General features: G+C 43.6%; 1 protein-coding gene across 5 annotated transcripts in view; it reads left to right on the top strand.

Moving 5' to 3' along the window:
• The window catches only part of WRAP73 (WD repeat containing, antisense to TP73), a 131,871-nt gene that overhangs the window by 42,363 nt on the left and 77,072 nt on the right, over window positions 1-12,436 (top strand). The window contains exon 1 of one of the 5 annotated variants that reach the window (XM_085880046.1): window positions 3,811-4,169. The exons of the other annotated variants lie outside the window; for them this stretch is intronic. The gene's annotated coding sequence lies outside the window, so the exon portion shown is untranslated. Of the gene's footprint in view, window positions 1-3,810; window positions 4,170-12,436 lie in introns of those variants that run through there. 5 annotated transcript variants of the gene reach the window in all.

The raw sequence follows: 12,436 nt of genomic DNA, 5'->3' as shown, positions 1-12,436 counted from the left end.
TCGGGTTGTCGGCGACTAAACCGTCTCCCCCACCAGGTTTTCTGGTGGAGGGTGTTTGGATATGGACACCCAGCAGGATTAAAAACAAAACCTGTCAAAGGGCGGAGGAGCTCCTTGTGAGCCAACGGCCATCCATATCTAGTGCCCAACTGTGTCTGCGGACGTCCTCCTGCAGTTGGGTTACTTTTTTATTAGGAGGTTGGTGGCAGGATTTGCACTCCGGCCACCGTAAAACCCTTCATTCCGCAAAACACAAAAACACTAAAAAATCTGAAAACCCACTCCATGGGAGTACCTCCTGTGCAGCTTCCCTTCGCAGGGCAGCGCACCGGATGACGGGATTGGGGCAAAGCCTTCGGGACCCCCAATCTTTGATGATAGGAGGGAAACCACGGGGTAACATCCCTGGGTTAGATTGCAGGAGAGTGTGTCGGAGTGGTGCTGAGGTGTCGTCCACCAGACAGCGGTCTCCTTGGGTTAACCTGAGGCGGTCCCTTCGGGTGGGTGCCTGGAATGTCCTATCCCTAAGAAAGGATGATCAGCTGTCTTACCTTGGCAGTTATATTCATGTCTCTGCTGGCTGTGAGTCAGAGGTCAATAGACGTCTGGATCGGGCCTGGGGAGTCATGGATTCACTGGATCATGGGGTGTGGCGCTGCCGGTACCTGTGCGGGAGGACGAAAGTCCAAGTCTCCAGGTCCTTGGTACTTCCAGTCTTGCTCTATGGATGCGAGACTTGGACTCTGACCAAGGATCTGAGACGGAGACTTAATTTCTTTGGTACCAGGTCTCTTCGGAGAATCCTTGGCTATCGCTGGTCGGATTTTGTGTCCAACGAGCGGTTGCTGAGAGAGACTCGGATGAGATTTGTTACCTGCATACTCCATGAGCGTCAGTTGCGGCTGTATGGACATGTGGCTCGTTTTCCTGACTCTGATCCTGCTCACCAGATTCTCTCAGCGAGGGAGTCTCATGAGTGGAGGAGGCCAGTGGGCCGACCATGTGCCTCGTGGTTGCAGCAGGTTGACCATCATCTCAAGGAGATGGGGATGGGCCTGGCATCTGCCTGGGGGATGGCCAGACGGAGGCCCCTGGAGTACCGGCGGAAAGTGGACGCAGCGACGCGCTGTTCTGGCACATGCTCCCATACCTGACCTGACCTGACTGGCACTGATAGGGATGGTTATGAGTCATGTGTTGGTCCCCATGGGTCTGAAACTGTGAACCAGAATAGCACTAAGTTCCCTGATTTTGCAAGAAGTCATGGACTTAGGGTGGCTGGTTCATGGTTTCATCGCTCACAGGCTCATCGCTGGACTTGGTATTCCAACGCTGGTGGTGTGGCAAAGGAGATTGACCATGTGCTCGTTTATGGTTGCTGAAGGATGATCCAGAACTGCAGGGTCTACCGGAGTGCTCAGTTCCTCAATACCGACTTCAGGCTTGTTGTAGCAACTCTGAAGTTGCAGCTTAAATCTGGGAGAATGGTACCATCCCAGCCTAGGCTAGATGTTGGCAAGCTCAAGGATGAGAGGGTAGCTGAGGACTTCAGCGCACGTACAGTTTTACACCTCAGGCTGAGTGGGGATTTGGGGGGTCTGAGTGCTTTGAGAAATCCTGAAGAGTTGTGGAGTGTCTTCAAGACCACAATCCTTGATGTTGCCGGTGGATGTCTTGGAACTCACCCTAGGGCGAAGAAGAATTTTGTCTCTCAAGGGATACTGGTTGGATGACATTTATCAGAGTTGGATGGCCAGGCTTAATGGCAGAGCTGAGCTGTTCATGAAGTTGATGCGCAAAACTACGTGCGCTGAAGGAGGACAAGGAGGTCAATGTGTGAGGAATCTGTGAAGGGGTAGAGCATCACCTGTGGTCAAGTGATTCTCATCCTGCTTACAGGGTAATTCGGGCATTGCTTTCCTCCAAGCCCGTCCCTTGGTGTACTGCAGTTGGAGCGGAGGGTGGTTGGCTCTTGACAGAGGAGTCCGAAGTGAAAGCCTGCTGAGCCGGTTTCTTGAAGCGGCTGTACCAGATCAGTCAGGCTTTACACCAAAGTGGTCAACGATTAACCGTATCCTTGCTATTCAGATCCTCACCAAATGCAGACGAGAGTTTCTGCAGGGGCTGCTTGCAGCCTATGTTGATCTCTACAAAGCGTTCTATTCAATGAATTGGGATGCCATCTAGAGGATTCTTGGTCTTCGTGGGGTGCCACCAAAGCTGATCAATCTGATCTCTCAACTACACTCTGGTACTGAGAGTGCTGTGAGATGTGGTGATACCATCTCTGACTTATTTCCAGTTGTTACTGGAGTTTATCAGGGGTGTGTACTGGCCCCCACACTTTTCAACATTTGTATGGACTGGATTCTAGGGAGGATGTTGGAGAAATCAAGCTGCGGTGCATCATTTTGGAATGTCAAGATCTCTGACCTTAATTTCGCAGATAATGCAGTCATCTTTGGGGAGACTCTAGATATCCTTTTGGGGGCCCTCGAGGTGCTGAATGAGGACTCGTAGCCGCTGGGATTACAGGTTTCCTGGGTCAAAACTAATATCCAGAATTTCAATGACATCTTGGATGCTGCGATGTTGTGTGTACCTGTTTGTGGTGAGGATGTTGAGGTCACAGAGAGATTCACTTACCTTGGCAATGATATTCATGTCTCCACTGGCTGTGAGCCAGAGGTGAACAGACGTCTCGGTCAGGCCTGGGGAGTCATGGATTCACTGGATCATGGGGTGTGGTGCTGTCAGTACTTCTGCAAGAAGACGAAATCCGAGTCTTCAGCTCATTGGTGCTTCCAGTCTTGCTCTATGGATGTGATACTTGGACTCTGACCAGGGATCTCAGAAGGAGGCTTAATTCCTCTGGTACCAGGTCTCTTCGGAGAATTCTTGGCTATCACTGTTCGGACTTTGCGTCCAACGAGCGGTTGCTGAGAGAGAATCAAATGAGATTTGTTACCTGCATAGTACGTGAGTGTCACCTTCGGCTGTATGGACATGTGGCTCCTTTTCCTGATGCTGATCCTAATCACCAGATTCTCTCAACGAGGGAGCCTCGTGAGTGGAGAAGGCCAATGGGCCGACCACATGCCTCGTGGTTGCAGCAGGTTGATCGGCATCTCAAGGAAATGGGGATGGGCCAGGCATCTGCCTGGGGGATGGCCAGACGGAGGCCTCTGGAGTACCGGCGGAGTGGACGCAGTGACGTGCTGCTTTTGACGCATGCTCACATACCTGACCTTACCTGGTTTTCCATATACAGGGCAATGTGTACGCAATACATTGGAAGTACATTAGGCTGGACTCCAGCCACAAGAGCACCCATCTTACAGCACTGGTCGTTTTGGATGTTAAAGATCCCATGATGTCTTTCATGAAGAGTAGACAAGTTAGGGCTGGCGGCCAGGCAGCCTGAACGAATTACAAATTCCTGCTCCCTTCACTTGAATGCCAGGCATGGCCAACTGGTTCGTGAAAGGCTCGAGCTAAAAACATTTTTTTCCAACCGTACAGAATATGGGAATAATTACGGTTATTCCACAAGCAGTAGTCATAGCAGCAGTTATCGTCGTAGTTGTAGTGGTGCTCTATACCAGTAATAAAAAAATTGTTGGGATTTCTTGGGCAATTGTGATTTTTGGAATTTGAACTAGAGCTCGACGGCTTCGAGACGAGTTGTTCATTTTATATGAATCCAAAATTAAAAATCAAATTATTTAGAATGGAAAAATGTTTTTGGTGTCTGAAAATGAATTTTTTTTTAAATAATTAAACAAAAGCAACTTCAATTTCAAGGTTCTCATTTTTGAAGGTGTTTGGGGTTAAAATACTGCAATGGTTGGCATTGGTCGACAAGACCATATTACCAGTAATCCTGACTTAGTTTAAAAAGACAGGTCTAAACAAAACTTTGCCAAGCCGTTAAATCATTGTGCCAGTCAGGCTGACAGGATGGCCAAGAGGTGCACACGCTCGTCTCGAAGCTGTCGAGCCTGGGTTCAAATCCTGACCCAGCTTTAAACTGTCATCCTGGTGTTGCACAGGCGGGGTGGATTCATCAATGTGTGTCATCCCCGGGATAGATGTTAAAAGGGCGTCCTGTCTGCTGGCATGAGTTGGTGGATGTCAAAGATCCAATGGTGTCCTTCCACGAAGAGTAGGTGAGCTATCTCCGGCACCATCACCAAATTCCTGCCCTGACCAGCAGAGGACACTGCATTAGTAGCACACAGCCACACCCTCAGCCAATGTTGCCACACCTGGGGAGGATGATGAAGAAGAATGATGCCAGTCCAATTAAAGAAGCGAGTTAAATCTAATACTGTATATAAAGAAAAATAAAGTTTGTGTGTTTGTAAGTTGCAAAAATCGAAGATTTTTAAAGTATACTAGACGACCCGTGACAGCGGTTGATAAAAAAAAATCATTTCAAGAAAAAAAAAATAAAAGATAGCTCCAGTGAAATGTACCACTGAGGTTGTTTGCATTGATCAAATACTCCCGACAAGTACTTAACTGAATCGTGAATTGATTTTTTAAATAATTTTTTCGTTGCCCGATTTTAACGAAACTTGATACTGCACACCGCAGGAGAATGGTGAGTAAGGTTGGCCGAAAATTTTTGCGCTATCGTTTACCGTTTTGGCTGTATTTCGGGAACATTCATACATATGTATATATATATATATATATATATATATATATATATATATATATATACATAAATATATATATACATACATATATATATATATATATATATATATATAAATATATATATACATACATATATATATATATATATATATATATATGTATATATATATATATATATATATATATATATATATATATATATATACACATACAAGATGAGAGTTCTCATAATATATAGATAGATTGGTTGGTCATGTGTGTTATTCTGTTTGCTTGTTTATCTGCCTGTATGTCAATCACCTATGGGTCACAATTTCAAGCTGATCTTCACCACTGGCAGAGTTCGTCATAAGCAAGAAGCCTTTTGTTTTTGAGGTCGAAAGGTCAACAACTTTGCCAAATTTTTTTAATCCTCAATTTCCATCCGATTGACTTGAAATTTGAAGAGGATTTACATCTCAGGTCACTGAATTCAACCATCAGTGATTTTTGTGGTCCAAATGTCAAAAGATCAACATCGGCCAGATTTCTAAAATCGGCAATTTTCATCTGATTTACTTGAAATTTGAACAGGGTCGCTGTTCTTCATATTCATATCGTGTCGCTCAATTCAACTACCCCATTATTTTTGAGGTCAACATGGGTCAAAGGTCAACAACTTGGGTTGAGTTTCTAAAATCGTTAACTTTCATCCGATTGACTTGGGATTCGAAGAGTATTTGTACATTTGGTCATTGAATTCATCCACCAATTATTTTTACGGTCAAATTTGTTAAAGTGATTTCACAAGTATCGCGCTCTGCATGACATCTTTGTTTGTTTGTTTGTTTGTTTGTTTGTTTGTTTGTTCATTTGTTACTTGTAAAATCGAAGATTCGCAAGTACATTGGTTGGTCTGGTCTGTGATTCTGTCTGTCTGTTTGTCTGTACGTCAATCGCCTGCAAGTCACAATTTTATACCGATCTTCACGAAGTGGTGGAGTTGGTCATAAGCAAGAAGCCTATTTATTTTGAGGTCAAAAGGTCATCATAGGCCAAAGGTCAATAACTTTGTTAATGTTTTTTTTAACCATCAATTTTCCATTTTCATGCACGGGGGTGGTCTTTTGCCATCATTTTCGGTTGCATTCCCAAGGCAATCAGAGTGGGATTGTTCTGACAATGTGTTCACATGAGTTCATGGGACCCTTTTAAGTGTCTTAATTGGAATGTTTGTGAATTTGTTTGGGTAATTTTTACTGATGCCTCCTCCTTTTTCTTCCTCGTTTGGCTTGTGCAATACCTTTCGATGTTTTATATTTTATCATCACAATGAATATGGTTCTACAATCTAAGAATAACAGAGCTCCACCTGCACATGCCAATCCACCAACCCAAGCGCAGCAATGCTCAAATCCTTTTAATATTTGCTTCTCCATTGTCAGGGGATTTCGCTCCATCTTTTGTTCTGTGCAATCATTTATTCGGCTTAACTCACCTGACTTGCTGGCTCTATCTGAGTGTCGGCTGCACAGTGACATCTCCTCCATTTCTTTCAAGTTAACTGGTTACATTTTCACAGACTTCATCATCCTTGGTAGAGCACATACCTCTGCCAGGCTGATTAGTTTACGTTTTATATCCCACTGATCTGGATTCGATCGGCTTGTTCTTGTCACCTAACCAACTCATCCACCAAGTTTTGTCCGAATCTGTTCATAACTTTTTGAAATATTGTGCTTTATATCTTTTTAGCCCCGTCACTCAATGGTGAAGAATCACTTAAAAAATTCTCGGATCCGGATCCAGATTTGGATCTTCACCAAAATCCAATCATTTCAGCGGTGTCGCATACCCAAGCTCTCCACCAAATTTCGTCTGAATCCGTCCACAATGTTTTGAGATATTTTGTTCACAGACAGACAGACATGCAGACAGGGGTGAAAACATATGGCAAAACAAATAAAATACCACTAACCTTCAAAAATACCTGAAATGGTAGTTGATCTACTGTGAATAAAAGAGGAGTTAACGTTTTGGGCTTAACCCTATACCTAGACAAATGAGGCTTTCTTTGTTCTTGTATGAATTTGTTTGTTAACAGTTTTGGGTTGAACAGGAGTTAACGTTCCAGGCTTAACCTCCGCTGTAACAAAGAAAGAAGTTTGTTTTAAGTTTTAAGAAAGAAATTTGTATTGTTTGTTTTATTTGTTTTGCCTTCCTTTGCCGCCCACGCAGACAGCTAACTTTGTGCTGAATTTAGCGAGCATATTCTTTCTTTCGGTGAAAACTTAACCTCCATCCACCTTCTGTGGTTGAGGTAATCATAATAATAATAATAATAATAATAATAATAATAATAATAACTAGAACTGCCACTTTATAACTTCTGGCAGTGATGACCGGGTACCCAGAAGTGCCTTTGACACAACTGATAAAACATGAGACTTAAATCATAGTCGCAAAGTTTTGCATTGATAGGATAAGCGGTGCCAGAGAAAACATTATTTAATGGTGATACAAACACAGGCCTGCTTCGAAATGGCGCGGAACAGACGAGTTACGAACTGGGCAGCACAAAACGTTCAATTTCGTTATTACTGGCTACCAGATTCAAATAATTAAATAATTCTGGCTGCCAAACCGTGTGGCCGATCAGGTTGAAATTTTAAATGAAAATTATTTCAACAAAATGATTAATTTGTTTTCTCCATATTCTCATCGAAAAACTTTGTTGAAAATTTGATAACAAAAGCTCAAATGGTAAAAAAAAAGTTACAGCCCGGATGGACGCACATACAGACACAAGTGATTGCAAAACCCCATGTTCCACGACACAGGGGGTGGGCTATTGAGATGTTGTGTATTTGTTTGTGACGTTACCCCTCTGAACTCCCAGGGCTAATCGAACTGAACCTTCATAGATTACCCTTTTTTTAACCACAACCCTAACCCGAACCCTTACAGCTCAGGGTTTTAAACAGTCATTTTCTAACAATTCATAACTTACCTGTCGTGAGGAAGGGGTGGGGTGAGAGCAAGCACAGTGTTATGTTCTTTCTTACGTGTTATGTTCTTTTCAATGAAGTTCTTGTTGTTGAATTGCTGGATGTTTGTGGATTGCTGGGAAGATATAAGATAATGTATGGGGAAGAATACGCGATGATGAGGGGAGACCTGGCGTTGTCCGGCAGTCAGCGATGCTGGGTACTTTTGTTGTTTAGTATTCAATAAAGCTGTCTTTTCATGGCCACAAACAAAACAAAGAAAGAAGCATGATGAGTTAAAAGCAATGTGACACGTGAAATATTCCTTTCTATGTACCTGAAACCTGAGTACAGAGGCATGTGTGAGTAACAACATAATACAATCGTATATCTGACCTGTGCATCTTCTTCATAATTTAGATGTTATCTTTCCTTTTTGCCTTTTTGCCAAAATTACCTGCATTACTCAGGAATGCTTGAAATGGAGAGTTATACGGGCATGATAAGCCGAATGATCAATTTTCTTTGTCAATGTTACACCGCAGCCGTGTACGGATATTTCTATATATATATATATATATATATATATATATATATATATATATATATATATATATATATATATATATATATATATATATATATATATATGTGTGTGTGTGTGTGTGTGTGTGTGTGTGTGTGTATATGTATGTATGTATGTATATATATATATATATATATATATATATATATATATATATATATATATATATATGTATGTGTAGATATGTATATATATATATGTATATATATATATATGTGTATGTGTAGATATGTATATATATATATATATATGTATATATATATATATATATATGTGTATGTGTAGATATATATATATATATATATATATATATATATATATATATATATATATATATATATATATATATATATATGTAGATATGTATATATATGTAGATATGTATATATATATATATATATATATATATATATATATATATATATATATATATATATATATAGATATGTATATATATATATATATTGTTGTGGTTACCAAATTCGCAAACCACCATTCAGGTCCCTTAGGTGAGGTATCTCGGTAAGTGCATGTGTAGTTAGGCCCAAACCCGTTGTCTAGTGGGAATACATGTCATTTATGCGTGCTGCGACTCTTCAGGATAGCCGTTTTTCTTTTACTATCTTTATTTTGGACCAACCGCCATGATTACCACCACAACCACAACATCAACCACCAACCACAACGCCGCTTCACCACAACCGCCACGACCTTCACGTCACACCTCGCAGCCGTCGCATCGCCACCGTTCTTGCGCCGCCTGTGGGTACCGGTGTTGGACTCGTGCAGGGCGCGCGCCGAACAGCGTGTACAAAATCACGGATTTTGTGCTTCAAAAACGGATCAAAAACGACACACGCCCACTTTTTGCCGTCCAATCGGTGAGCGAGGGGCGATTTGGCCCCGCCTCCAGGACGATCGATATATGCAAATTTGTGGATCAAAAAGCCTTCACGCCCACTTTTTCTCGGGCCAATGGGGAGCGAGGTGAAAGGTCAAAGGGAGGGGGTCAAAGGCGAAGCTACGGGGGGATAAAAGGACCGTGTTCGTCAGTCAGAAGAGTCCAGAGAAGGGGAGAGTCGGAGAGTCCAGAGGAGGAGGGGTGGAGAGTCGGAGAGTCCAGAGGCGGAGAGTAGGAGAGTCGGAAGCAGAGGGTCAAGACTTCGCGGGCGGTGGAGCTGCTCGTCGTGTGCGTTGGAGTCGGAACGGAGGGGACGAGCTGTGGAAAGGCGGCGACACCAGACGAGGGGGTGCTCGCGTCGTGCAGGGAGCTGCACCCGAGGGAGGCCGACAGCGCGACCTGGCCGAGGTGGAGACGCACACCAGGGATAATAAAGATCCTCTATACCCCGAGCATCAGCAACCCCCTCCTGTTTCCCCCCGCGCTGAGATAGTGTGACCAAGGGGGCCCCTTTCCCACCCCCTACCAGACACCGTCCGCGAGGCCCGCGGGGTTGGGGCGCCATCGCCGCTCCGCGTCTCATCACCAGACGGGTAGGCCCGACCCGGTCTCGGCCTCAGGCCCGCCTCATTCTTGGGGGTATTCTTTTCCTTGGTTTTGGGTATGTGTTGTCGGCGCCGTCTGTGAGGTAGAATTGTATAAGTGTTGCCGTGTGCTCGGTAGTCGGTATTAGCTCTGCATTGTGTTTTCGCTTTTATATTTGCTTTTTGTGTAAATTGAATTGTGTTTTTTCTATGTGCTTTTGGTGGAATCGAATATGTGTGCTTCCCGTGTGCCGCGAATAAATGTGCTTTGTGTTGAACTGTTTCCCGCTTCGCTTCGTCATTTCTCCCATTGAATCCTCATCTTGCTTCACGTAAAGGGTTGGTAGTGGGCTGAATACGCCCGATAATTAATCGAACCGTCGAGGTCGACGATAACACCGCTCGGTTATTCTGATAGTACGGAACGGGTCGCTTAAGTGGCCCGTGTCCGAAGTCGACCTGCGGCGAGGTGCGATCGCCCGGTCTACCCTCCGCGTGGGTACTTAGGTAGGTCGAATTTGGCGAACAACCCTATCCCACGCGGGGGGCCGATTGGCACGATCGTGGTGAGGCCGAAAGGCCCACCCGTGACTAGTTCCCGGCGTTAGTCCGAGAGGGTCACGACAGAATTGTCCGTCCGGTGGGCGACGTGCCGCGATTCGAGTTACGTGGACGTCAGCACGCCGGCGGGCGCGAATACCGCAACAATATATATGTATACATATATATATATATATATATATATATATATATATATATATATATATGTATATATATATATATATATGTATATATATATATATATATATATATATATATATATATATATATATATATATATATATATATATATATATATATATATATATATATATATATATATATATATATATATATATATATATATATATATATATATATATATATATATATATATATATATATATATATATATATATATATATATATATATATATATATATATATATATATATATATATATATATATATATATACATATATATATATATATATATATATATATATATACATATATATATATATATATACATATATATATATATATATATATATATATATATATATATATATATATATACATATATATATATATATATATATATATATATATATATATATATATATATATATATATATATATATATATATATATATATATATATATATATATATATATATATATAATACATCCACACATCTATATATACATATATATATATATATATATATATATATATATATATATATATATATATATATATATATATATGTGCTGTGTCACGTGATTGGGTTTTCGTATATCATGCCTCGCCCGCTAGGGGTGCTAAGACTGTGCTTCGGGTCGCCCAATAAAGCGGAGTAGATGGTGGCCCGCGTGCTTCTTGCGTCCCACCGCACCGAGTACACACTAGTTGGCTGACGAGGATGGGTGCATACGGACTTATGCCCGTTTTCGACGGGGACGACTTCGAATTGTTTTCGGAGCAATTGGAATGCTATTTCCACGCGAACGATGTGGTCGACGAGAGCAAGCAGAAGTCGATCTTGCTCGCTTCGCTTTCGCCAGAGCATTATCGGCTGCTGGGTGATTTAGTGGCACCGAACAGGCCCCGGGATGACGGGCTGGCGTTTCGGGACGTTGTGGAGAAAATGAAAGCACACATGGCGGTTGAGCAGACTCGCGGGGATGTTCGAGCCACCATCGGCCACGCGAGGTCGCGAGCACCCCGGAACGCGCGCACGACCTTCGATGCGGGTCGGACGTTGCCGCGCGGCCACGCGTGCGGCGGGGTGACCCCGCGGACATGCTTGGGATGTGGAGGTCGACACCTGCGCCGTGCATGCCCGTATAAAGGCATCGTGTGTTTGAATTGTCACAAGGTGGGTCATTTGGCGCGTGTGTGCCGTGGGGCTTCGGCCACCGTTAAGGTCATGGACGGCGATGTGCGACGTGACTCGGGGCAGAACCAGCGGCCGTTGTTGAGCCTGTGTTCAGTTGGCCCGACGACGGCGCGCCCGATGACGGTGGAAGTCGAAGTGAACAAAACGCCGATCACGTTCCAGGTCGATACGGGAGCGGCGGTGTTGATCATCGGCGAACAGACCGCGTGTAGACTCAACGGCTTGAAGCTTATCAGGTCAAACCTCGCGCTGTTCACGTACACCCGCGAGAAGATAACGCCAGTCGGGATGGCAGACGTGTCTGTGCGGTACCAAGGCCAGGTCGCCACGCTTCGGGTGTACGTCGTACGGGGGAGGAGGCCGTCTCTTCTCGGCCGAGATTGGATGACCCGCATCAGGCTAGACTGGGCCACAGTTCACCTTGTGCAACCCGTGCCGAGCCAGTGGGAGGATCAGTTGGAGGAGATTCTTCAAAGACATCAAGGGTTGTTTAGAGGCGATCTTGGAAAACTCAAGGCCATGGAGGCGAAACTCTTCTTGAAGGAGGGGGTGGTTCCTTGGTTTTGTAAACCACGTCCGGTGCCGTATGCCCTGCGGGACAAGGTCAAGGGTGAACTGGATAGGCTAGAGGCCTGTGGAGTGATCGAACGGGTGTCATGCTCGGATTGGGCCACCCCGGTTGTCACGGTGCTGAAACGGAATGGGGACGTCCGATTGTGCGGGGACTTCAAATCCACAGTTAACCCGGGGCTCAGCGTGGAGCAATATCCATTGCCGTCAATCGATGAAA

Source organism: Eptatretus burgeri, chromosome 4, assembly GCF_056783735.1.
Source record: "Eptatretus burgeri isolate ZD-2024b chromosome 4, Ebu_testis_v1, whole genome shotgun sequence".
Taxonomy (NCBI): domain Eukaryota; kingdom Metazoa; phylum Chordata; class Myxini; order Myxiniformes; family Myxinidae; genus Eptatretus; species Eptatretus burgeri.
Note: the sequence above shows the minus strand (reverse complement) of the source record. Positions and strands in the feature narration are given on the sequence as shown.